We start from the raw sequence: 27,410 nt of genomic DNA, 5'->3' as shown, positions 1-27,410 counted from the left end.
ATAATTTATTCTAGCTACATACTGTTTTAAATGACGACCTATATTATAGAAAAAGCAGCAAACTTGAAACCACAAATTGAGGTGTTAGGTGGAACTCTGCCACTTTCTAGATGAGTGAACCTGGGGGACAAAACTTAAAACCCTTTCAGTCCTAGTACACACATCTATTATTTAAAAGCACTTTACAGTGCGGAAGCTGGGTGCTGTTATGCGTGATGAATAGCCCTAACTACTTGGGAGACTGAAGAAGAAGAAATCCATGAGCCCAGGTGTTCGAGACTAGTCTGGGTAATGCAGTGAGAACTTGTCTTAACAAACAAACAAGCAGATAAACAAATAAGCACAAATAGGCACACCATTCAGTGCTTCTTACCTCTCAGGAAGTTGTTAGGAATATTGAAATAATAGATGTGAACCTTTGTAATGTTCATGTATTTTCTTGGTCAGAAATTTTCATGAAGCATCATCCTCAGCTCTGAGGTGCTCTTGTAAAAGGTCACAGCCCTCAGGCACAAGGCTCCCCAGCTGTGTTGGTGCAAGATAATTGTTAGGCCAGCCAACATGAAGGAAGTTCGCATTCAGCAAGGGCAGCCTGAGCTGGGGTGAGATGTGGGTAGTCTTCCACAGTGGGGGCAATACGCCTAGTCCTTAGATATGTTCTGACATACAATAGTGCAGAAGTATCTGTTCATCCTGGCTCCATTTTACTTCAGTATATTTGCTACTATTCCGTGGCAAACTGCATTTTTTTCTGTTATGTCAAATTCTTTCCAAGGGCTAAGTCTCCTCTCCCCCACCTTTTTGGATACCTCACTGTTTGAAACCCCTTTGTGTGACCAATATATTTTTATCTTGATGAACAATTTTAGCAAGAGTCCATCTTGGTTTGGTCCTCTATGATCAATATGCCGTGGCATGTCAGGGAATCCGACTCCTACTTCTGTTTGCTCTGACATTCGAAGCACACGGCTTTGCCACAGTATCCAGTATAGGGTCCCAGTCATCACACCTACATTTCAGGCAAGAGGGAGAAAGAAACAAGCACTTTCTCCATCTTTTTTTTTTTTTTTTTTTTAATCGGTACTGGGGACTGAACTCAGGACCGACTGCTTGCAAGGCAGGTGCTTATGCCGCTGAGCTAAATCCCCAGCCCCACTTCCTCAGTCTTTAAGGAAATATTTGCAAGTCCTTCATGGCCTGTTCTTTGGCATGTAACCACATCTTGATGCAGTAGTGGCTAGGAAATGTGGACTTCATTCTAGGTAGCCATGTACCTAGCTAAAGACTAGTGATCTGCTTATAAAGAACAGACAAACACAAATTGTGAGTACTTTGGAAATTTATAGGTACAGGAGATGAAGGAGTGTTTGGAGGACAAATGTCAGGACAAAATTGACTGATGTTAATACAAAGAAAATACCTTTTCGTCATCCTCACAGAAGGTCATTAATTCTGAAGTCTAGCTCGGTTCATTCTTCATTGTATATATCTGCTTAGCTGGCTACAGAATGTAACAGATGAAGGTTTGGGGCATCCTCTATTAGACAACATGTATCTTGCATGAACATTTCAGAAAATAAAGCAGTATTTTTAAAATTTCAGACTGAATTTTAAAAGAACCTGTGAAGTGGAAGGAAAAAAATGAATCTTCAGCTTGTTCTTTGTGGTTTTTGTTTGAAAAGAGATTATGAGACAGACGAAGGCATCGCGGCATGATCTTAATCTTTTCTCATCTCCAATGATGGTCTTGGCTTTGCTTTTCCCTAGTTCAACTTGCATCCGCAGCACATGATAGGCAATTAGTAGATCTTCTCTTCAAATAAAAATGTTTATGTGCTTCTCTAATTTCCTTTTATAACACCAGAACTGGTAGAGAAAGCATTTTAACTGTTTAGCATAAACAATAAAGAAGCTTCTTAAAGCATCTCGCAAAACATCATTCTTTTTATAAACTTACGATATATTCCTTATGAATGCCTACCTTGTGACGTTTATGTTGCCAGTTATTTTATCTAGAATCATTCCCTTAACGCCGTTTCCTGTTTCTTGGGAGGACTTCACAGAAGACATGTTTTTAATAGTCTGTAATCACACGGGGCAACAGGGATCTTGGCAAGTAGCTATTAACAATATAGACAGAAACTTGGAGTGTAATGGTTTTAGACTTCCTGTGCTTCTCGATGCTATTTTAATGCACTAAGAGTATAAACTAAATTTAGATCCTGCTGACTGTTACTGGAGTTGGAGTGTCTGTTTTGCAGACAATGCTAGATTTAGTCACCATATATTTCTGTCAAGCTCCCACCCTTTCTAAGCATTTTAATAAGTACACACATGTGTACTTATTAAAATGACTGAATTTCATTTGCAGCTGAAAGGTATTTAATGTCATTTAAAAGGCATTTTTTTTCTAAAGCAGTTTCAGATATGGTGTTTTTTCTTGTGATCAGTGTGTGTTATTTTGATAAATCTGGCATTATACTAACAGTTGTTTTATGACATTAACTACGTATTATTCCCTAAGTACTTGTCTGTTCCATGGTCTCTCAACCCAGGCACTGTTGGCATTTTGGATCCTGGGACTCTTAGTTATGGGAGATGTCCTGTACATGGTGGAATGGTTGGTAGCATCCCTGGCCGTTACATTTCCAGGCCCTACCCAGTTGCAGCAATAGTAACAACAATACAATAGTAATAATAATATGTCTTTGAACATCGCCACATAACCTCTGATGGGCACAGTCATCTGCATCCTCAGGGACCACTATCCAGTCTAATCCATCTCCATCTCTGTCCGTCTCTCTCACTGCTGCTCTGTTCCAGGCCACGCTCATCTCCCAGGCCATATTCACAGTGGCCTCCAGCTGGGTCATCCTCCAGCTGGGACATCCTGCCTATAGTGTAGCTGCTTCATGTTATACCCAGAATGGTCTTTTCAAAGTCTAAATCTCCTTATGTCTCTTCCCTTAAAAACACTGTCTATTCTCCCTCCAGTGACTTAGTAAAAGATGCAACTCTTCTTTTTTTTTTTTTTTTTTTTTATTGTTCTCACAGTTCTTATTACTTTTTTGGAAGAGAGTAAAACCAAATGTGACATAACAGAACAAAGTCGGTCAAATCAAAAGAGTGGACATAATAGATAATGTAAAACCATAAACAAGGTGATCAACAATGGTTACCATAATGCCTCCCACTAAAAGATGCAACTCTTTTAAGTAGGTGCCATTACTTATGCAAATTGGACCTGCAGTCACCCTGGTCTTCTGCTCGGTCCACTTTCTCTTGCCAGTTCAGGCACCTCCGTCCTGGCGTTGCCGCGGCCCGCTCTCCCTACTCATCTGCTCCTCTTGTACTCATCTTTCTCTTCTGACTCCAGCCCAAAGCTTCCAGAGTATTTTTATCTGAGAAATTAGGATTAAATCAGATTGATATGTTATGGGTCACTCTGGGCTAACTGGATTAGAGCCAATTTTCTAGAAACTAGTTTACTAAAGGGATAGATTATTACTAAGTAGGTCATCCAATGCACAACTTGAACAGGACTTTGATTATCTTTTTACTGTTTATGTTTCCCACAATTTGTTACGCATTGATTGGATGCGTTTTAAAGACTTATATATAAGAGAGGCTTATAAGGAATTGGAACTTGGTGATTTGAGGTCATTGGCCCCCATCATACCTTCTGAGCCCTGTCCCCCCATTCAGCATTCCCTGTGTGAGACTTAGCAGACCTGTCTATATTCTGACCTGGGGCTCTATCTAGTGGGTAGTTGGAATCACATTCATGTTAAAGGTTCCTTAAAAATGCAGTTATGAAAATGAAAAGCAGAAATCTTTAAAAATCTATTTATTAAAGCATCCCACACAGTAGGTCATAGCTCAGTGTTTGTAAGTAAAACAACAAAATTTGCTGAATTGTCACAGTTACTAAATTCAGCAGTTTGTTATTTGGGAGTATAATGAAACGGTCCTAAAAAGTTCTAAAATATTGGCAAAATCAAGAACTTTGTAAGACGAAATAAGAATTGGTATCAAGTGAAGATTGCCCATGTGAAGTCCAAGTACACTATTTAGAAAAATAAGGATTTCACACAAAGTCTAAACCACCTACTGCCTTTTAGCTTTTGATAAATGAGATAATCTTTAGAAGAGCCTGGAAACTAATACATTTGTTGAATACAGTCAAGAAGGATGTGTCATAGTTGTTTTGCAATTCTACATTTATCTGGTACTTAGTCTAGTGATTATCTGTTTCCTGCATTATGTTATAAGCTCCACAAGAGCAGGAACTGTGACTGTTTCTGCTCATTAATTATCTACAGACACAAAGTAATGTTCATTTAAATGTTGTTTCTTTTAAAAGAAATGCAGAATGAGCCTTCTAATATGTAATAATGACTTTTCAAGCAATCCCTTGCCTTAAGAAAGCTATTTATAACCCAAGATATCATTTTATCAAAACAATAAGGATAAATGACAAAGTTTGTGTAGTATTTGTTGAATTACTGTATCTTTTGATAGTTATATCAAATAACATTTCATTTTTTCAGATTAAAAGCTCTGATTTCATACTGTATAAAAAGATTTATAAATTTTATTTCATTACTGTAGTCAAATTTAAGATTCCACAATGACAGGATTTTAAAATTAATATTGTAAAATATTTTCAAATAAAAATAGAACACAAGTATTGTCTTAAGCATAAAAATTCAAATTCATTGTTAATGATGCTTGTACTGTCTTCATTCTGAGGTGAGTTGGAATGGTTATTCCAGACTTGCTCAGGGGTTGGAGAAGAAAAAAGGTGAACGAAAGGGTCAGCAAAGAAGAGGTAGCAGGTGAACCTGAGAGGAAAACTGCCTTCTTGATTTGATTTTGGGTCTTACTGGAAAACTGCAATAATTCCAAACAGATGCTGTCAAATTCTTTCTATAGCCTACCTCTGAACACAGCACCAAAATACCAGTCATTTAACTTTCTGTCACCATTCTGGAATCTACAATCCATAATTCTTCAACTATATCAGACTTTTATGTTGTTTACTACCTGTAATATAAGAGCCCTAGGAGGGATTGGACAGTACTGTGTTTTCTGCTTCTCGTTCTCTTGCTTGTGGTGTCTTTTCAGTGCGAGTTTCATAATTTTGTGAGCTTGGGTTTCACTGAACGTGGGTAGAGGAGATTCTCCAGAAAGAGCTACTCTAGCTTCCTCCAGGTGCTTAGATGCAGCCAACTCTGGTTAATACATGTTGTTCTTGACTTGATATTTCCTGAGCCAGAAAGATAAAAGAATATCTAAATCTTAAACTATAGGAGAGTAAGGATGTGGTTATAAACTTTTCAGAAAGCCATCCTTTCTCAGCGGTCTGTAGCCAAGACACATACCCGTCTTTGCCATCCTCCTTTTCTGCTGAGTAGATTTTCTGCAGTTACCCTTCAGAGGACGCAGCTTTGCATTTCATGTTCAGCTTCGGGGCTTGAGGAAGACCAAATCCTTAATTTGTGTTCACACTTAATTGTCGGAAGTGAGTGCTCTAGGATACCCACACTGGCGAAAGCCATCAGGGCACCCATGGCAGTAGTCCTAGCTCAGTCCGTTCAGGTTGCTATAACAAAAATTTCTTAAACTAGGTGGCTTATAAACAACAGCAATTTCTTCTTTAGCTCTAGAGGCAGGAGAGTCCAAGGTCAAAGAGCCAATAGATTGTATCTGTCAGGGATCCACTTTTTAGATGCCGCTCTCTCTCTGTGGCCACATGGTGGAAGGAACAAACATTTTCTCAGGCCTTTTTCATAAATGCACTAATCCCATTCATGAGCACTTTGTTCCTGGCAACTAATAATCGTCTCTCAAGACTCTATGTCATAATACCTTGGGAAGTATACAGACATTAAGGCCAGAACATTGCAGGCCCGGCCCACCAAAATTAATATTATTCTTACATGCAAAATATATTCATTCCATCCAGGAGCCCCAAAGTTTTAGCTTATTTTAGCAACTAGTCAAAAGTTTAAAACCCAAAGTCTTATTTAAGTAGCATCTAAATCAGATATCGGTGAGACTTGGGGTATGATTCATTTCGAGGCAGATTCTCCCTTAGCTGTTATCCTGTGAAATCAAACAAGAAATGTGCCTCCGAAATGCAATTTCCAGATTTAAGACATTTTTCATTGAAAAAGGAAGAAGTAGAAAAGAGAGGATTAATGAACAAGTATACAACCTTAAAGTTTGAAAATAAGATTGTCTTGATTTTCTGTCATCTGGAGCTATTGGAGCTGTTGTCTCACTTTCTAGACATGCTGGGTTCCCAAGATTCCAGATAACCCTGTCCTTATTGCGCTGCTGGGCACAACCCACATTATAGTCATCACATGTTCAAGGCAGGTGCTGGCAGCTCTCTCCTGATGAATTCTCACCCTGGTAGCTCTGCCAGCCAATTGTCTCAAGAACGACACTGTGCTCCTGGCCATAGAGAATATTGCCCCAGTATGGGCTGTCTTCAGTGGCCCTACCCCAGGGGAAATTCTCTGCTTTCACTCTAAGACCCTCCAAAGTATTCTCTGATTCTAGATAGAGGCAGCCAGATCCACACTGCCTTTGCTGAATGCAGCACATGGCACCCTGGGGCAGGTGAGAAGTATAGTACAGAAAACACAGTGCAAGCAAGAGTCTTAAAGCGGAAGTTAGCAAAGCCTGAAGACCTGCAGGTAGCCATGGCCCCTTCTTTGAGTTATTCAGCTCCCCAGACCCTTCCATGGCACACATTTGGTGGGGGTGGAATCCTGGTATTTTCTGAATTGGCGTCAGGGTCATTCTGCCCTTATCTTGGGCAGTGTGTCCTGATTTCTGTTGAGATGAATGGCTGGTCTGCTTTTCCAGTGGTCATTTGACCATGCTCTTCATGTTCTCCCTTGAATATGGTTTCTCATTCTTTAAAGTAAGCAAACTTTTCAGATTTTTAAGCAAGCTTTTCTGTTTCCCTTTTATAACTGTGGTTTTAAATCATTTCTCACATCTTAAGCATCCAAGAGGAACAAGGTGACATCCACGGTGGAGACTAACCAGAGAAAGTTAAGAGAAGTGACGTTTTTGAGCTGAGTTTAAAAAGACACTCAAACTCATTCTTTAAGGAAGAGCCTGAGAAAAGGCAAAGGCATTTGAATGCTTGAAAGTGCATTCGGAAACATTTAAGAAGCTAACGATGGGCAAACAATCTCAGACACACAAAGTTTATGTATTTGAGACACTTTGATGTGACAGTGTAACAGTCACTGAGCATTTGCTGTGCGCTGGGGACTTGTGAGTGCTTTACATGTTGTAACTCATTCAAGTCTGTTCAGATAATTACTATTATCCCATGGTACAAATGGGATAACCGTGATTAAGTAACTCTCCCAAGATTACAGCGTTGCAGGTGAGTGAGCCAGGACTCAAGTCCTGGCGTTCTGTGTCCACATTTAGTCTCCAACTCCACAATGCACAGGAAAGGCTGGATTTACTCAGGAGGATTTACTCAAAATTTCTCATTCTTGAAAAGCTGAATTTATGAAGAGTATCCATCTCTCCTCACACTGTACCTTAAAATGGACTTATTTTTGTTCAATTTAATTAGATTTTTCTCTCCTCTGAGAAAAAAGTATGAATGGATCCCTTTTCTGTAATGTATTGGACTAACTCATGAGGACCAATCTGCATTTTCAAGAATTTTCCCACAAATTAAATGTAGCCATTATTAAAATTAAATCATAGAAACTTACATTAAATGAATTAAAGTAAAAAAAATATTGGAGACTCATTAATTCCTAATTGTTTTACTACATTTTATTTTTTACCCATGCTCTTGAGACATTTTTATGACTTCTGTGTTTGGGTGCTGGAATTACTTTATTACTTATACCCCTGGGCCTTTGCACTATCTTCGTATCTAATCATGTTGCTGTAGTAGCTTGAAATTGGCATTGAGAGAAGTGCTTACATCGCGATTTGTTTTACAGCCCTTTGGTGATAATCAGTGTTCCTTCTTTCCCCATCTCAGGGTCATACTGCATCTACCACCACACAACAACCATCATCTATTCATGAAAACATTTTGCCTGAATTTGATTCTCAAGAATGTTCCGTATAATGTGAAGGGTTTAAATAGTGCAACAGAGACTTCTGGTGTCTCGAAATTATCTTAGTTTGACTACCTAAAAGGAGTTGGAAATGTTCACTAGTTTCTCATTAACACACTTAATTATTTCAGAACATTTTGAATCCACCTTAGCTTTAGTAACCAACAGAGAAACACCATCCCTATGTTTCATGACCCGCCGTGAATGAAAGCTTTTTGGTTTAAGAAACTCAAATTCATCACTCCAAAATAGAAACTCACTTCTTTTTTCCCCTCAATTTGAGAAACATGGTAAGTACTATGATACAGACAGAAAGTGGCTCCTGGCAAGGCCACTAATAAGTAGCCAGGTGACCTGGACTTGGTAGGTTTGGGTCTGTACTTTAGGATTATCTGGAGATTTTTTAAAAAGCAGATGTGACGAGATTTATAAAGGATTACATGCTAATACATCCTTTGCAACTTGAAAATATTAAAGATGAAAATGCACTGAACGAACCTAATTTACATCTAGCTTAGCAACACTGTACACTATCAGTTCCCATTATTTGTTCTTCTGATGGCACTGCCGAGTAGGAGCTGCACATCTGTGCTGCAGCCTGGGTCACGAGGGTATCTCACAATATTTAGTATTGCTGCTTTTGAAATAATCAAAATTCAAAGTTTGAAGTACATTTCCTACTGAGTGTGCATAACTTTGCACCATAAAGTAAAAAAAATGTAATCAAACCAACATAAAGCAGATACTGTCTGTATACTGATATCAGGCTCCATATTAGACCCATTAAATCAGAATCTCTGGAGGACAAGGTTTCGCGTTAGTATGCTATGAAATGCTCCTGGGATGGTCACAGTGTGAGAGCTACTGGTCAGATTTGTGATTAATTATATATCATTAAGAGTTCTAGCTGCAGGGCTGGATGTCCTATTTGGAAATTTCACTCCTAATCTTTCTAGCAGTGTTAACTTCTATGAGTTACCTATAGTTTCTGTGCTCTGTTTTCCTTATGTGCAAAATGAAAATAAAAGTCGTGAGAACTTGTTGGTCAATACAGGTCGATGCTTTAGAGCAGCATCTTGACACCCGTGTTTGTTGCATTGTCTATTACTTTATTGTCTCCATGCTTTGTAACTTTTAGCCTTTTATACTCTCAAAGAATGAGCCTTGATTTTTTTTAAGTATGTTTTTATCTTTGCTCTGTTTTCTAGCCTTTTATTTGACATATCAGTGTTTTCTCCCCATTTTATTGTCCAAAATTCTTTAGTTTCCCTTTAGTTGGAAAACTGCAGGTAGAGTGAAGTGGTTTTAGATTGCTCAAAGACAATACTGAGTTCAGCAATCTAAAACCACCTGTAATCCCAGCACTCAGGAGTTGAGGCAGGAGGATCGCTGAGTTCAAGGCCAACCTGGGCTACAAAGTGAATTCAAGGCCAGCCTGAACTGCATAGTGAAACCCTTTCTCAAAACAAACAAAAACCAATGCTGAACCACGTTTACTATCACACTTGAGTAAATCTCTGCAATTATAGCATTTTCACTGGCTGAAAAATGCTGTTTGCTTCACATTACAAATAAGTGGACTCTTAGTTTTTCTCCTGACTTTTGAGGTGGTTGCAGTAAACCGCTGTAGGCACTGCCCTCAATAGGAACAAAATGTGTGCAGGAAGATGAAAAGAAAAGAAGCAAGTATGTGCCACAGAAACTGTCTGACATAAATAAATAGAAGAAAGCACGTGAGCAAAAGTAAAACAAAGAAAATGCATTTTCCCTGTTTATTCAGTTTGAGGACTAATTAGATGGAAGTGAAGGAAACGTCCCATATGAGGGTTCTATTCTAGGAGCAAAGTTTATTGGGATCAAAGTCAAAAAGTACTCGGATGAGGAAAAAATATCAAAAGAGTGTGTAACTAGGTTTCCTCAAATGTCTTCTTTCCAACATCTGATGGAAAAAAGGGAAGAACTGAAATAGATGTATGAGCCTGACCAAAACTATTTTAAAATTGAAAATTGAAGGAGACTAACTTAACACTATGGTCTTCTGTGACCCTTATATGATCTTATATTTAGAAAGTTATAGAAATTAACATATAAAATACTACCGTGTCATCAATATTACTGACATAATAGTTCCCAAATTGATTTATGGGTAGAATGACCCTTCAGGGACTCATGAAAAATTAAGTTCCATTACTTGGGATAGACTTTGGTTCTTTTCATGTGATAGGAACTAAGTCCAGTTTCATGCAAGGCCATTTGGCCATTTCTCTTGAAAAGAATTGTTTGATTACAAGGAGCTGACTCGGGCTCACTTAAGAAGACTTACTATGAAATAACATTGGATCTCAGGAAAGCCACAGTCAATAACTGAAACTGGCTGGGACTTTCAGAAACAGGTAAAAATCACCTACAAAACCGTAAGGAAGAATCTTACTCCCAGAGCCAGTTTCTACCTCTCGGGGACTCATGCCTTCTCTGCACTTGGTCTTCAGTGGCTTTCTCTCCAGCAATCCATCCTCCCCCGTACACTTGGTCTTGAACATGGCCCACAGCAGACCTGGTCAGAGCTCTGCGTGCTCTTCTGCTTCCTCCATTGGCTTCCCATATTACCACTTCCTGGGCATGTTGATTTGAACCGGATCACCAATTAGTATCACCAATTACATGTTTCTAGTGATCAACTGACCCTAGTCGGTTACTTGCATGGGATCCTATCACCCATGACTAGAATTAGATAGTCATGCAGTTCAAAGACGAGTCACACTAGACAGACAGGCCCGGGGCTGGCAAGCCCTGCAAACCAGCAGTGAATTCTACCTTAATTACAAAATGGGATAACCTAAGACTTTTCTATCTAAAAATTGCAACACATGGGCAGTGCATGATTTCTGCAGAATACTAGTGAACAACAAATTAGAAACTCTCCTGCTTTACTGCTACACTTGTAGTCTGTTTCAAGCTCACTTGATATTGTATAGATATCTCTTATTGAAGTTATTCACTTGAACAATATTTTCTTCAATCACCAATGAATGTTAATGGAAGTACCTAAGATTGCATTGAGGAAGAAATTACAAATCAATATCTCTGAATCTCAGGCTCTTTTCATTTCTTTTCTTTCTTTTTTTTTTTTTTTTTTTTTTTGAGGCAAAGAGATGAAAAATTTTCCAGTTGTAGTATATGTAGCCCAAATATGTGGTTATAAGAAATATAATAGAGTTTTATTATTCAAGCTGTACGTTGAAAGGTATACCAAAAAGACCAGTGCATCTTGCATTTTATGTGGGCAAATGAGATAATCTTAGGGGCTCGGGATTTACTCAGCGGCATAAGCGCCTACCTTGTAAGCAGGCAGTCGTGAGTTCAATCCCTGGTACCAAAAAAAAAAAAAAAAAAAGAGATAATCTTGAAGACAGTAATCATGAAAAAAAAATATTTTACCTAGAATCATCTGAATGAGTCTAGATAAAATATTTTTTTTTATAAAAACAGCAACCACTACCACAGGCATTTTTATCAGACAGTGGAGCCTATTCATAAGTTTTGGAGATCAGCCCTTAGGGGAGAGAGGACCGTGCACAGATGAAGAAGCTCTGCGATCAAAATCAGTCCAAGCGCCAGCAGAACAGGGGCTGCCTTGGCACTCAGGCTGTGCCTGGAGCAGAATGCAGACTCAACCAAGACTCAGAAAATGAAGAATTATTATTACAGTTTTTTCCCCTGGACCAGTTTGGTGACAGTAATCTAAATAACTTGTTCCTGTAGGTCTCAGTTTCTTTATTCAGAGAAGAATGAAACGGTTTTGGAGTCAGTATTTTCAGTACTGGTCCTCTGATTATTCCATGCCTTCACATTTTCAAACCATCTTTTTAATAAATCTTTTCCTAAAACCAACTTTGTTGTCCATTTGAAAGCAAGTCCTTCTCCCAGACAATCTTTGATCTTTACCATAGTAAAATAGCCTACAGTTTGTATATGTGAATTACCTTGGAAAAATATCTTATTGATGAAAATATTTCATCAAATTTAACACTAAAAAATCAGAGAATAGCTACACCCATGTCTCCTAAAAAGCATTTCATCCAGTGATTTCAACTCTTATAAAATATTTAATATAATTGCTAGTTTTGCATCCAAGCACTTGTTTTAACCAGCTCTTAAAAGGAAACAAGGCACATTGGTGATTTTAATATAATTTTATTTTCAATCAGCATATAATTATTACACATATTTATGGGATATAGTATGAAATTTCTTATTTTTAGAATAAATTTTATTTCGAATTGAGAGTGTAAAATGTATTTACATTTCCATGCAAACAATAATACCCCAATGGAATGATTTTTTTTGCCATAATTAAGATCTTGCTGACTTGTACAACCAAAACAGGAGTTTGTCTATCAAGATAAAGCAAAATTTCTTAATAAATGGTTGTTGAAAATTTTTAAGTCCAGAAATAAAGATATGGCTTTCTTATTAACATTACTTCCATTATCAATTATACTCATTTATAAAGATGCATTTTTTTTTTGTCTTTTTGCTTTTTATCGGTACGGGGGATCGAACTCAAGACTGCCTGCTTGCAAGGCAGGCGCTCATGCTGCTGAGCTAAATCCCCAAACCCTTAAAGATGCATTCTTTACATTTACTTTGGTCAGTTGGGATATAACAGAAAAAATTAACGCAGTTCAGAAATATCAAACATACATTTTTGCTACAGTCTTTTTTATAGTTTTTACTTTGTATTAGCACATGTTGATATTATTTGATTATTATATTCCTTATGGGGAGTTGGTACAGGTGCAGAACACATCTCAATTCTTTTTCATCCCCTTTCTCTGCCCCCTTTTCCTTACTCCATCTCCTGATCTCCTCCCCATTTGAAAAGGTCCGTCTCCCTACTTCCTATTATCTATCTTTCATTTTATTTTGCTTCTGATTTATATTTTGGGTTTCTTGTATAAGAAAAACCATACAATAGTTAAGCTTGTGTGTCTGATTTATTTCACCTAACATTATGATCTCAAGGTGCATCCATTTTTCTGCAAATGACTCAAGTTTATCCTACTTTCTGGCAAAGCAGTTGTCCACACGGTGTGCAAATGCCACATTGTCTCCTATTCATCCACCTATCAGTGGACATAGAGGTCACATCAAGATTTAGCTAGATTTAGTGAACTGCGCTGCTATAAACATGGGAATGCATATATTACTGTGATATGATCTCTTTCACTCTTTTGGGATGATAGCTACAAAGGGACTAGCTGGGTCAAATGAATTTCTAGCTTTAATTTTTTGAAGATCTCCACATTGATTTTCACAGTGATAGGACTTGGTAATTATATCATACAGGTAGATTTTGTATCAACTTTTATTACCCATAAATTTACCTTTGAATTATTTTTACTTTTTTGCTCCTTTTGACTCTTTAAAATCAAATGATTGCTATTTTGATTTTTGCATGAAAAATGATTTTTAAAAATCATTTGACTATAGTTAAAATCATTTGTAAAAATGTAAAATGTAAAATCATTTGTAAAAATCAATAGTAAAAATCATTTGACTATAGTTAAATTCATATAGTTAAATTTTCATATGAGTTCATTGGAAGATAAAAATAAAATTATTCTGACTTATTCATTTTCTATAATAGTTACTTCAAATATATGTAAAGGAAGTAAACCTAAACTCTGTGCTACTAGGGGACTCAATAATCTTAAAAATTAGTTTTTACAATCAGTTTTAAATATATCAAAACATATCAGAATATTATCTAATTATTGTTTTAGTTGCTAATAGAAAAATAAGACCACAGAATTAATCTGATTACTTTGATTAGAAGTCTAGTAATTAAACAGGTGTAAATTTAAATTAATTACAAGTGTTTAAATTTTTTATTTAGAGAAAACAAAAAAGGATAGAAATAATACAGCATTTCAAAAAATAACAATAAGAAATAACTAATTGATAAATTACATATTGTTATCTTAGAAGAAGGTGTTCAAGTTACAAAATGAAAGCATAAAAAGTGAACAGTTAAACAACGACAGTACCAACAATTCTGTCTAGTGAACTAACAAAAACTTAATAGTTACTATTTTGCACACTTATACATACATACAGTTATATCCTTTAGAGCACTTTCTTTCCCTTTCATTATTACAATATGTGTTATACATTTTGAATCTTGTTACTCTATCAGTTTTTTATTATTTTTATACTAGAGAGATGATATGATATTTACAAATGTGAGTGCTTTATTTCACTTATGAGGATAGTATCAAGTTGCTTCCATTTACCTACAAAATCCTTGAGATCATCTTTTTTATAGCTGATTAATATTCTATTGTATAAAAATACCATCATGCTGCAGTTGATGAGCATTTTGGTAGTTTCCATGATGTAGCTGCCAAAATATAAATTGCGCTGCTATAATCATAGGTGCATATATATTGCTGTGACATGACCTTTTCAATTTTTCTGGTAAATACCAAAAGAGGAACAGCTGAATTGAATGGAACCTTCAATCCTAGTTTTTAAAAGAATCTCCACAGTGATTTCCACAGTGGCTGCACCAATCTACATTCCCACCAGCAGTGGAGAAGTATTCCTTTTTTCCCACAGCCTCGCCAACATTTGTTATCAGTTGATTTCTAGGTGGCAGCCATTCTTTCTGGAGTGAGATGAAATCTCAATGCTGTTTTAATTTGCATTTCTTCAGTGACCATTGATGGTGAACATTTCTTCATGTATTTATTTGCCATTTGTATATCTTCATCTGACAACTTTATGTTCATCTCAGATGCCCATTTTTGGAGAGGGTCTTTGAATTTGGGGGACTGGATACTTTTTGATTCTTTATATGTTCTGGATATAAGTCCTTTGTCTGAGGGGTTACTGGCTAAAATTATTTCCCATTCTGTGGATTTTCTTTTCACTTTGTTGGTGATTTCTTTTGAAGTGCAAAAACTTTTTAATAAGATGAGATTCCAGTTGTTGATTCTTTGAAGTACTTCCTGTGTGGTTTGTGTTTTATTCATGAACTCTTTGCCTACCCCTATGTCTACAAGATTTCTTCCGACCTTGTCTTCCAGTAGATTTAGTGTTTCTTCCAGTAGATTTAGTGTTTCTGTTTTAATATTTGATCTTTGATCCATTTTGACTTTAGTTTATTGCATGGTGATAAACATGGTCTAGTTTCAGTCTTTAGCATGTGGAAAGCCAATTTTTCCAACACCATTTATTTTACTTTTTCCAGTAAATGTGTTTAACCCCTTTGTCAAATATAAGGTGGCTGAGTATCTTTGTAGTTGTGCTTGCATCTTTAAATCTGTTCCATTGATCCTTAGGTCTGTTTGTTTGTCAGTACCATGCTGATTATCACTGTAGCTTTGCAGTATAATTTCAAGTCAGGAATTGAGATGCCTCCTGCCTTGCCTTTGTTGCCCAGAATTGCCTTAACTATTCTAGGTTTCTTCTGTTTCCAAATGAATTTTAGGAATGTTTTGTGTAGATTGTAAGGTATGTTAATGGTGTTTTGATTAGGATTGCATTAAATCTGTATAACAGTTTTGGGAGTATGGCTATTTTCACAATGTTGTTTCCTCCTAACCAAGAACAAGGATTATCCTTTCATTTTCTAATATCCTTTTCAGTCTCCTTTTTTAGAGGAGTATAATTTTCAACACATAGTTCTTTTACATTCTTGGTTAGGTTGATTCCTCAGTATTTCATTTTTTAGATGCTATTGTGAAAGTGATATTTCCATAATTTCTCTCTTAGTGAATTTTTTGTTTGTGTATAGGAATGTTATTGATTTTTGAGTGCTGAGTTTGTATACAGCTATACTGCTAAATTTATTTATTAACTGTAGTAGTCTTTTAATGGAGTTTTTTGAGTCTTCTATGTAGAATCTCATGTCATCTATAAATAGCAATAATTTAACTTCTTCCTTTCCTATACTTACTCCTTTTATTTTTCTCTCTTGTCTATTGCTCTGGCTATTATTTCCAAAACTATATTGAATAGGAGTGGTGATAGTGGACATCCTTGCTTGTTCCTGATTTTAAAGTGAAAGCTTTCAGTTTTTCTCCATTTAGTATAATGTCATATATGGCCTTTATCAGATTGAGAAAGATAAGATCTATTCCAAGTTCTGTAAGGTTCTGTAAGGTCATGAACAAGTGTTGGACTTTATCAAAAGCTTTTTATGCATCTGTTGAGATGATCATGTGTTTTTGTTTTTGACTCTGTTGATATGGTGTATTATATTTATTGATCTGCATATATTAAACAATCCCTGCATTCCTGGGATAAATCCCACTTGGTCATGATGTATAATCTTCTTGACAAATTGTTGCATTCTATTTGCCAGTATTTTATTGAGAATCTTTGCATCAATATTCATTAGTGAGATTTGCCTATAGTTCTGCTCTTTGGTTGGGTCTTTCTCTGGTTTGGGTGTCAGATTAACAATTTACCTCCAGGAATGAGTTAGGGAGGATTGCTTCCTTTTCAATTTCATTGAAAAATTTAAGGAGTATTGGCATTACGTATTCTCGAAATTTCTTGTAAATTCAGCTGTGAATCCATCAGGACCTGGGCTTTCTTTTTTGGTAAGTTTTTAATCACATTATCAATTTCAATAGCTGATAATGAGTTATTCAGAATTGTTACATCTCCTTCATTGAGCTTTGGTAGTTCATAGGTTTCTAGAAACACGTCTGTTTCCTCTGTGTTTTCCAACCCTATGTGAGTAAAGTATGTATTAATGATCTTTTGAATTTCCATAGGATCTGTGGTAATTTCTCTCTTTTTCATCCTTATTGCATGAATTTGAGGTTTTTTCTTTCTTTTTCTTAATAAGGTTGTCTAGAGGTTTATCAATTTTGTTTATTCTCTCAAAAAACCAGATCTTTGATTCATTAATTCTTTGTATTGCTTTTTTAGTCTCAGTTGCATTAATTTCTGCTCTGCTCTTTATAATTTCTTCTCTTCTATGAGCCTTGAGTTTGACTTGCTCTTCTTTTTCTAGAAGCTTGAGATGTAGCATTAGGTTATTTATTTATGTTTATTATGTTATGGCAATTTATTGCTATATATTTCTTTCTTAGGATTTCTTTCACTGCATTCCACAGGTTTCAGTATGTTGTATCTGCATTTTCACTGAACTGTAGGTATTGCTTAATTTCTTCTTTAATTTCACCTGCAACCCATTGATTGCTCAGGAGGTTGTTATTTAATTTCCATGTGTTTATGCAAATTTTGCAATTTCTTTTGTCTTTAATTTCCAGTTTCAATACACAATGGTCAGATAATATGCATGGGATAATTTCAATCCCTTTACACTTACTTAAGAATATTTTGTGGGTAAATAAATGGTCTATTTTGGAAAATGTCCCATGCACAGCTGAGAAGAATATGTATTCTGATGTGGTTAAGTAGAACACTCTGTAAACATCTACTAAGTCCATTTGCTCACAAGTTTGATTCAGTTCTGTTATTTCTTTGATAACTTTTTGTCTAGTTGATCTATCTCTTTGTGACAATGAGCCATTAAGGTCCCCTATTACAACTGTGTTGTTGCTTATTTCATTTTTCATAGTTACTAGTATTTGTCTTATGTAGTTGGGTGCTCCTGTATTTGGTACATATGTTTATGATTGTTAGCTCTTCTTCTTGAATTATTCCCTTGACAAGTATATAGTGACCTTTTTTATCTCTTTTGATCATTTTTGGTTTGAAGTTCACATTTTCTGCAAATAGAATAGCTACTCCTGCTTTTTTTCTGGGTTCTTGTCACATGGAATATTGTTTTCCATCCTTTGACTTTCAATCTATGAGTTTCCATTTGAGATGGATGTGTTTCATGTGTACAGCGTATTGTGGGATCTTGTTTCTTGATTCATTCTGTCCATCTACTTCTTTTGATAGGTGAATTGGGGGGCCATTTACATTAATGGATATAACTGATATGTACTGATATCAACTTTGTCGTGTTATTTTCCTGCTGTTGGTTTTCTACTTTTCTCCCTTGTTTAATTGCCTGCCTTGTCTGGTGCTTCCTTTCTGTTGTTGCTCTGAACATTGTAGTCATTTTTATCTCTGTCTAGTATGTCTTTTAGTATTCTTTCTAGTGTTGGTTTGGTGGACATGAGTTTCTTCAGTTGTCCTTTGTCATGGAAGTATCTTATTTCTACATTAAATTTCAAAGAAAGCTTTGCCAAATACATCAATTGGGTTGAAAGTTGTTTTCTTTCAGGGCTTGAAATACTTCACTTCAAGCTTGTCTTAACTTGAGGGTTTGTGCTGAAAAGTCTGCCATGATTCTGATGGTCTTTCCTTGATAGGTAAGTTATATCTTTTCTCTAACAGCTTCTAGTATTCTGTCTATATACTGTGTGTCTGGGATCTTAATTATTATATGTCTGAGTGTAGATTTATGTTGATTGTGACTGATTGGTATTCTGTATGCCATATATATATATATATATATATATATATATATATATATATCAGATTCTTTCCCCATGTTTGGGAAATTTCTGCTATTACTTTTGTAAATAGTTTACCGACATCATTCACATTGACTCCTGCATCTTCATTGATGCCTATTAGTCTTATTTTGTTTCTCTTGGCATCATCTTGAAGCTGTTGAATTGTCATTTCATGATGCCTTATTTTTAAAAGTTCTGTCCTTTCATGATTGCCCAAAATTCTATTCTCAGCTTCATTTAAGTGGTTTTGCCAGCTTTCAATAGACTATTTTATTTCTTGGATATCTTTTTGAATTTGTTTCATGCATTCTACTTGTTTTCTTTCTTTCTTTTTTTTTTTATTAGTATTGGGGATTGAACTCACCACCGCACACTTGCAAGGCAGGTGCTGATGCTACTGAGCTAAATCTTCAGCCTCTGCTTGTTTTCTATACCGTTCATTCAAGGTTTCAGTCAGTTTCCCATGCTCCTGTACTTTTTTGTCTATGTCTTCTGTAGTTATATTGAGCAACATTTTTATGAAGGTTGTCATTTCTGTCTTTACATGAGAAGTTGTTTCTAATTTGATTTCTTCTACAGCCTCCTGGATTTGTTTCTTTTATTTCACTTGCTATCTTTTCAGAAATTTCAGGTGTCTGACTTGTAAAGTCCTCTATGTCTCCTATACTTGTTCCTGATGGACTAGATGTTTGAGATTGCATGTTGCTTTTTCGTTTTGTCATTTCCACCTTTCAGGCTAATATTTGGTCTTTCATTCCCACTAGTCTCAACTGTCAGTAGTGTGTACCTTAGGATCCTACTATGTAGTTGATGTTTGTCCAACTGCTGAGTACCACAATGAAGAGAAAGACCAGTCACCTGAATTCCTCCTTCAGGGCCACACTGACTTTAGCCTACTGAGGTCCTCTGTTTGGATGATGGGTTACTGAGTCTCCCCTTAATCCAACCCACTGCAGTCTAAGGTTCTGGAAGGAGGAGAGACAGCCACAAATCCACTGCAGTACTAGGTCCAGGAGGTTGCCAGGGGATGGCGGGGGCAGGTGCAGGGCGGACACCCTCTGAGGTGGAGGTCCACTGGAATCCAAGGTGGGAGGGCCTAAAATGTGGATATTTTAAATAACATATGTGTTTCTTTCAAAACATCAAATAATACAATTTATTGGCAGTAGACATCTATGGTAGGGAGGCAGATTTGGTCTACTATACAGAACAGTCAAGAAAGAACATGTTTTTTTCTTAAGAGAAGACTATTGAATAGAAATTGCAGGAAGTGAAAGAAGTCTGGTACCTAAAATAAATGGGCTATTAATTAAAGAGGACAATATTACTTAAAAGCATTAACTCTATTATTAGGAATAATGTATTACCGTTCCATTCTTATTACAATCATTATATACATATAAATACTGTTAAAAAATTCAGACTCTGCATGATGACTAAGCAATTTTGGGATGAATCCATTAGATTAAGTCATAGCATATATAAATTGTTTAAACCTTAACTTTTCTCTCTCCTTTTTTTTTTTTTTTTTTTTTTTTGTTTTGTTTTTTAGCACACGGCTGGCCTTAAACTCACTGTGTAGCCCAAGTTAGCCTCAGATCCACAGTGATCCTCCTGCCTCAGCACCCAAGTGCTGGGATTATAGGCATGCACCACTGTGCCAGGCCTCTTAACTTCTCATTTATACCCAAACAAATCTTCATTAAACATACTGGTAATTTGTATTGAAATTTCTTGTTGAAATATTTCATTATTTTTTTGAATTACATTTAAGGAAAAAAAGACGCTAACTGCTTTGTCTATTTTAATACTAATACATTCTGAATACATCTATACTAATATATTCAAACACATCAGAGAAACTTAAGAGAGCATAAATTTCCCATAAGGAGACATTTAGTGTATGTCAGTGATATGTATTTGCAGAGCATTTTAACACTGCATGCATTAGAAATTTCAAGATTAGGCACAGAAAAATGCTTATATTCTACTATATGATCATAACATGCTTCTGCACAGGGACTCGTACTGATGCCAATCGACTGGAGATAGGAGCTTATTGATGAATCACTTCACATTCATCATTTCCTGGTGACATGATCTATGCATCATTCCTTAATACATTTGAAGATGAGACTGGCTAGATTTAGCATTGTTTTTAGTTTCTCAGGAGTAAGAGAGCAAACATTAGGAAAAATAAGCATCATCATCTCCATAAAATTGAAGAATACAAATATCTCACTTATTACCACTGACAGAACCTGTGGGAACAAAGCCAGAAGTGGAAGCCCCCAGCTGAGTACCATAGTACGTACCAGTGTCCATTTCCATGCAACGATAAAACTCATCCCTGAGAAGATTCTCCCAGAATGATTCTATTAAAGACAGGCTATTCTTCACCTTGATCTGTCGAAGCTTTTTTATGTTCTCTTTTTGCCCTTTTTTTAAAAATATATTTTTGGCTAATTCCAGGTGCCTCCTGGAAATCTGGTAGCAAGCAAATAATATCAAACCAAAAGGCATATGCATAATCTTATTTATCATAACAACATAGCTGGCACATGTGGGCAAATATATTTGATATGTTAACTCCTGGTTCATGCAAGAGTTTCTGCCCACAGTGAGATATGCACACACATATTTACATCTATAGCTATTTCTATATCTATCTCTATTTATATTTCTATATATTTTTCATATCTGAGTAATTGTTATTACCATCACCTCAAATATTTATCATTTCTTAATGCTGGGAGCACTCAAAACCCCCTCTACTAGATATTCTGAAATATATAATTAACTATCACGAACGACAGTTATCTTACTATTGCAGAATATTAGTTATTCCTTATATTAAGTTGCTGTCTCATACCCATTACATTGGTAGTTTCTTCTTTAGATTTTATATTAAAAGAGGCTAAATCTCTTGTGCTTTCATGTCCTAAAAGTAAATGTACCTTAATGTTTTTGTTTGCACCTTGTCATCTCACTTCAGAATACTCCAAGTTATCCAAATTTTATGTCTTGCCCATCTCCCCCTGAATATATGTCATTGGCAAACAAGGAAAAGCATGTTTCTCAGAGCTGGCAATCACCCACAGGGGATAAACAGTCACAGAACATCTTGGTGCCGTAGGCAAACTCTACCTGAGAGGACCAGCTGGCTTTGCATAAAAATAAACAAGGTGGAGGGCATGCACACTAGGCAGGTAGAACTTTTAAAAATGAAGAGAAAAAAATCATAGTACTTGTAATTTAATGCTATTGAAAAACTTGGTATAGCTAACAAAGTGTCTATGATAAGAAAACTTACAGTGCATTATTTGAGCATCTGTTATCTAGTGTAGGAGAGGAATTGGTGCTGTCTGGTGGCTTTGCTGGTGACACAGTAATTCTTCTGATGGGTCTGAACTGTGGTGATTATGTGGCTTGATGGTACCAAACTCTGACAACATTGATAAAGATTGAATAGTATATTGAGAGTTAGGCGGCTACATCTTCCCAGTGTATAAATTATTGCCTTCATCTAAGTTAAAAGCTTGGGTGGAAGTAACAGTGCTACCATAGTGGTTAAAAGATTTAATCCTCTGGAGGGTGCATCATGCATGTAAGCCAGTCTATGGATGCAGAGATGCACATATAACAGCTGAAGAGATTAGGTCTCGGAGGATTGTGGGGACTAATGGCTGAATCACACTATAAATACTGTACTACCATTATCATCATTCCCTTTTAGCTTGTTTATTTTGAACATCTCACTTTATATTAGCATCCTGGCTGATCAGCATCCGCTGGCTGTATGTCTTTCCTCCACATCCTTTCCCAGGTCAGCAGCCTTACTCCAGTCAAATCAGAGGATTATGAAGGTCCAGAAGAACTTGAGGAAGTAGCTAGTTTCCTTCATTTCCCTACAACTATATAAGGTTTTTAAGTGAGATTATTTAAATTAGCTAGTTCTGTATCCAGGTCTATCTAAAATGCGTACGTTTTCTGTTAAGTTGCCGAACTTCTCTCACTGCAATTTTTCAGATTGTACCAAAAAAACCCTGAAAATACAGAAAACAGTAAAGAATAAAGTAAAGTTTTCTATTTTGCTATGTATTTTGGAGTATTTGTCCCAAACTTGTTTCTGTAGATATGCAAACACACAGCCATTTGCATTGATATGTAGTGTGTATATCTTATGTATTTGACCTCTGTAGTATACTCAGTTCTGTATAGTTTCCGTACTTGTTACATAGTACACAGTTCCTTATGTCGCTAACTAAAATTTATTTTACAACAAATAAAGCAATTCTTAGCATTTAGTATATTACCTTATTTAATGCTTACATATAATGTAGTGAATATCTTCATATAAGAATTATAATTCATTCTTTTTATTCTTTCTCTTTTCTGAGTCTATTCTGGATTCACAAAGTCAGAGTTTATATACTTTCCAAATGTTCACTCCTTTGAAATAGACAGCATCCTAGCTAAAGCAATTATCTTTCATCTATAGAAAACTGTACTTGTGGAAAATTGAAGGCTACAAGTTCTCCTCAGTTAAGGAAAACCTCATCAGAAATAGTAAATCTAAGTGTTAAGTGTTAAAGCACGTGCCCCTGTGCAATTTTACATAAATTTTAGACACTAAGTACAAATTCTTTTGAATTAATAGATAAAATGTCCTGGAACTTAATGTTTAGCATGACTGAACAAATACCATGGTTCAAAGTAATATGATTCATTCTTGGCTACTTTCATTCTCCCCTGAAGAGGGAAGAAAAAGCAAAAGCAAAAACTTCTCCAAACATGAAAACCAAACAGAAACTGAAGGTCTTCTCATTTTTTTCCAAAGAGAAAATGTCTTTTATTTCACATGGCTTGGATTTTCAATTCCAAAGAAATTATGAAATACTTTACATTCTCTGAAAATCATTACAAAAGAAAGAAGAAACAAAGAAAGGAAAGAGGAAGGTGGAGAGAGAAAGAAAAGAAAGAAAGAAAAAAAGAAAGAAAGAAAGAAAAAGAAAGAAAGTTGGTTTATCAACTGCTGTCTCAATTCTCTATTTTTATATAGAGGAAAGTGCACAGGATTTGAAGATTTGCGACCCTCTGACTTTGGACAACTTGCTTGTGTGACCTTAGCCTCCATGTCTTCATCAGGACCTTGACTGTATTGGGGTGCAGATATAAGGCCCCAGAAGAGCACCTGATGCATAACTGCTTTCAGTCAGTGCTAGCTCCCTGCTTTTCATTGATAAGGACAGATTATTTCAAGAGATCAATCTTTAAAGTAATTCCTTGAAGTCATAAATTCAAACTGTGCCAACAGGTGAATGATTACCCTGAGAGGTGATTAATATACCAAACAAAAAATATGAAAAGTTAAAATTCTAAAGGTAAGCAATTCTCATGTCCTCAGGGTACTCTGATTTTTTAAATGTATAATTAATTACACAAACATAGCTAAAACAATAACTTAAGTTCATGGAGCAATTTTTGGTCTCAATTACTATCATATTTAGTTGATTTGATCCTTACACAGTCAACATCACAAAGCGTGTGACAGGTGAGTAATCTTTTCAAGGCCAACTAGCGAATAGGTATTAAAGACAGAACTAAAAGATGTCTCATTGTTTCTTTCTCTTGGGTCTTTTAGCTGTGAAGTAATGGGAGAAAAGGAAAATCAAAAGTAGAATGATAGATTATGTGAAAGTTAGTGGGATGGAAAACTTCATATCAAAACTGATCTTCCAAATGGCTTTTAATATCCAAAAACAGAATTGAAAATAAATGAGCCACATATGCATCTTAAAAACTGGGAAAAGGGCACCAAAATTAATCACAGTTAGGTAGCAGACATGAATAAAGATAAAAGCAAATTTTAATGGAACAGAAAACACACAAGACTAAGTCAAGTAAGTTAAAAACTCAATTACTGAACCTTTTGAGGATGAGGATCGTCCACTTAAATAGACTTTCATAGCCAATTTGATGGAAAAAATGAAGTATAAATTACAAATATATAAGTTCCATCTAGCTTTCCAAATATGGACAGCCCTATTGCTATTCATATTTTTTAAGGAAAAAGACAGCAAGTGGCTATCAGTTCTCCAAGTCCTTTTTCTGAAATTAGCATATACTTAATATCAGCCTGGCAAAGATCCTGTGTTGGGAGCCGCGGCCAACACCGGTCGCCTTACTTGGCGGACGTAGGGTCTGTGGGTGGGAGCGGAGCCTGAGCTAGATTGCCCCTCCCATCGAGTGAGTCAAGTTGGCGCCTGCTTCCTGCCCCCTGATTGCGCTGGCGACTTAAACAACCCGCTCTGTAAGATAGTCTGCCTAGCAACAACTGATGTTAGCCAATCAGCCCGCATCGCGCGCTTTGAACTGATTGGCCACTGTCACCCTATAAAAGTGAATGCCTCTCCCGCCACGAGACAGGAAGCACAGAGAGAGATAGAGAAAGTCCACCGGCGAGAAAGGGCTGGTGGCAGAGAGGAGGCCTCGCGGGGCCCACGCGGAGACAAATAAAGGCAAGGTTGCACACCGCCAGACTTTGTCGTGTGTCTTTCCTGCCGGCCGGGAGCGACCCCGACAATCCTGTATTAGGTTACTAAGGTTGCTGTAATAAAGTACCCCAGCTAGGTGGCTTACACAACCATGTGTTGTTTCAGAGTCTTGGGGGTTAGAATTCTGGAAAGAAAAAGAAAAAAAGCTTTCAACAGAATCTTAAAGAAAGTCCCACTGGATATTTGAATTATTCACAATAACAGCTCATTGTGTTGCAACTTCTCTTTAAAGGGATTTGCCATCCCTTCTGGCTTCAGTTGCATCGCTGGGCAGAACTGTTGCAAGTACCACAGCCATTTCCACTTGTGGTTACCTTCCGCCTGTATTTTAATACATTTGATTGCTATTTTTCAAGACAATCTGAAATTATCCTTCAGTGATGAACACCTGTTTTGCTAAAAACAAATATATACTTTATTACCTATTCTTATGCTGTCTTTGGAGGAGATGACTTATTTTTAAAATATATTAAAATGACTGCTTGGAATAAACTTTAATGTCAAATTGTAGTACAGCTGTTTTGAAAGTGTGAGTTTTGAAGCATTTTTAAATGGCAGTTAAGCTCCACACATGATATGACTGAAAAGTGCTGTCATTCACCTGGAGAGAAAATGTGACCAACTTTGTCCAAGTAGAATTGTCCACTGAGGTTGTGATTGCTAGCCTGTGAATAGTTATTATAGCATCCAGTCAAGTTATGGATACATTCTGACTCAAAGCTATACAAATGGGGGAGGAGAATATAATAGTGAAACAATTCATTATGAAATTTTCCTTATGGAGATATTAATGATAATCTAATGAGTCAAACCCGTGGCTCTAAAAATTAAGTTCCAGGACAAATGGCATCAGCATCACCCGTGTATTAGTTCTTCAGGAAGACACCTCCAATAGGGCTTGGAGAAACGTGGAGAGATGAGAGGGGCTATATTCGGGGAACAGACTCCTGTCATTACAGAGGCTGAAAAGTCCCACGGCAGGACACCTGGAAGCTGGACAACAGGGGATTCAGTAGCTTGACTTCGCCCCCATTCAAGCACAGGCTGACAGTGAAACTAACTGTATGAAGCTGGAAACTTGACAAAAGTGGGGGATACTAATGTGAGTCCCAGAGTCCAAAGCCCAGACTGACATCTGATGCTCCAGGGTAAGAGAGAAAGGATGCACTTGCTCCCGGAGAGAGAGAGAGAAATCTCATTCATCTTGCTGCTCCCTTTTAGAACTGTCGAAAACTCCAGCCATTTGGATGGCACCTGCCCGCATGGAGGGCTGATTGGACTCACCCTGCCCACCAGTGTGCATTGCTAGGTGCCTCTGGAAACACAAACACAACCCAAAATGATTTACTGGCTAGCAAGGCATCACTTTATTAATGAAACTAACTCCTAACTTAATCATGATATGTGGGAATCTATTATAAGTGCAACTTCTCAGGCCCCCCGCAGACAAACTGAATGGGAGATTCTGGGGTTAGAATCCAACTGCCCCTTTTAACAAGCTCTCCAGAGAATTGCGATGCATGCTCACGTGTGTGAATCACAGGCTGGAGTGAATGGGGAGGAATAGTCAAGGAATGCCGCCTCCCTCCACACTTTCAGAGAAATGCTTCTTAATGTGAGCACATATATCTTGTCTTCTAATTAGTATTTGGAACAGGAAGTAAAAAGGAGCAAGATGTGATAGGTGTATGTACCAAGACCACATGATGAGTGTGTCATATGTATCACAAACATATGCTAATAAAAGATTGAAAAAAAAATCAAGTTGTAAAAAAAAGAATTTACATCAGTCTTCAGACATAGATATAGATATAGATATAGATATAGTAGATATGCAAGAGAGTTACATTTTATCATGCCAGAATGTAGACTTTGGTCTGTTTTATTATTTTTATCCTCAGCTGTCTTTCTCCCGTTATCCTTTTGGTCCAAATTATTCTCTCTTCATAGTCTTTGTCCATTTTTCCTTTCTAATCAAGGTTATACTTGTTTCAGACTCTCCCTCACTTTTCCAACTTTTACTTTTTCACCCTGCCTTTACCAAAAGAGAAGTAGATAGTCATGTGAAGATCAATTCTCCAAATTAAGGAATAGAGGAATACAGAAACTCTGTTTGGGCTTCGGGAAGACAGGACTTAACTACTGTGCTCTGCCATTATAGTGCGTAAAAAATAGTTTTGGTTGGAGAATAATTTAAAGACAATGACTAAACTATGTAATGTTTTCACAGGTCTCTTTATTTTCTA

The 27,410-nt window shown here is 36.6% G+C and overlaps 1 protein-coding gene and 1 long non-coding RNA gene across 6 annotated transcripts in view; one reads left to right on the top strand and one right to left on the bottom strand.

Annotated features, from left to right (window-relative positions):
• The window catches only part of Znf385b (zinc finger protein 385B), a 284,441-nt gene that overhangs the window by 64,715 nt on the left and 192,316 nt on the right, over positions 1-27,410 (top strand). The gene's annotated exons all lie outside the window — the stretch shown is intronic.
• On the bottom strand, positions 156-2,150 carry LOC134478325 (uncharacterized). Its single transcript, XR_010050907.1, has 3 exons — positions 1,982-2,150; positions 1,421-1,866; positions 156-525 (listed from the first exon to the last, which is right to left on the bottom strand). It is a non-coding gene; the product is annotated as an uncharacterized LOC134478325 (long non-coding RNA).

This window comes from Cavia porcellus, unplaced genomic scaffold, assembly GCF_034190915.1.
Source record: "Cavia porcellus strain 051 isolate PalLab524CR breed Dunkin Hartley unplaced genomic scaffold, mCavPor4.1 scaffold_12, whole genome shotgun sequence".
In the NCBI taxonomy this organism is placed as follows: domain Eukaryota; kingdom Metazoa; phylum Chordata; class Mammalia; order Rodentia; family Caviidae; genus Cavia; species Cavia porcellus.
This window is presented reverse-complemented; position numbering and strand designations above follow the sequence as displayed.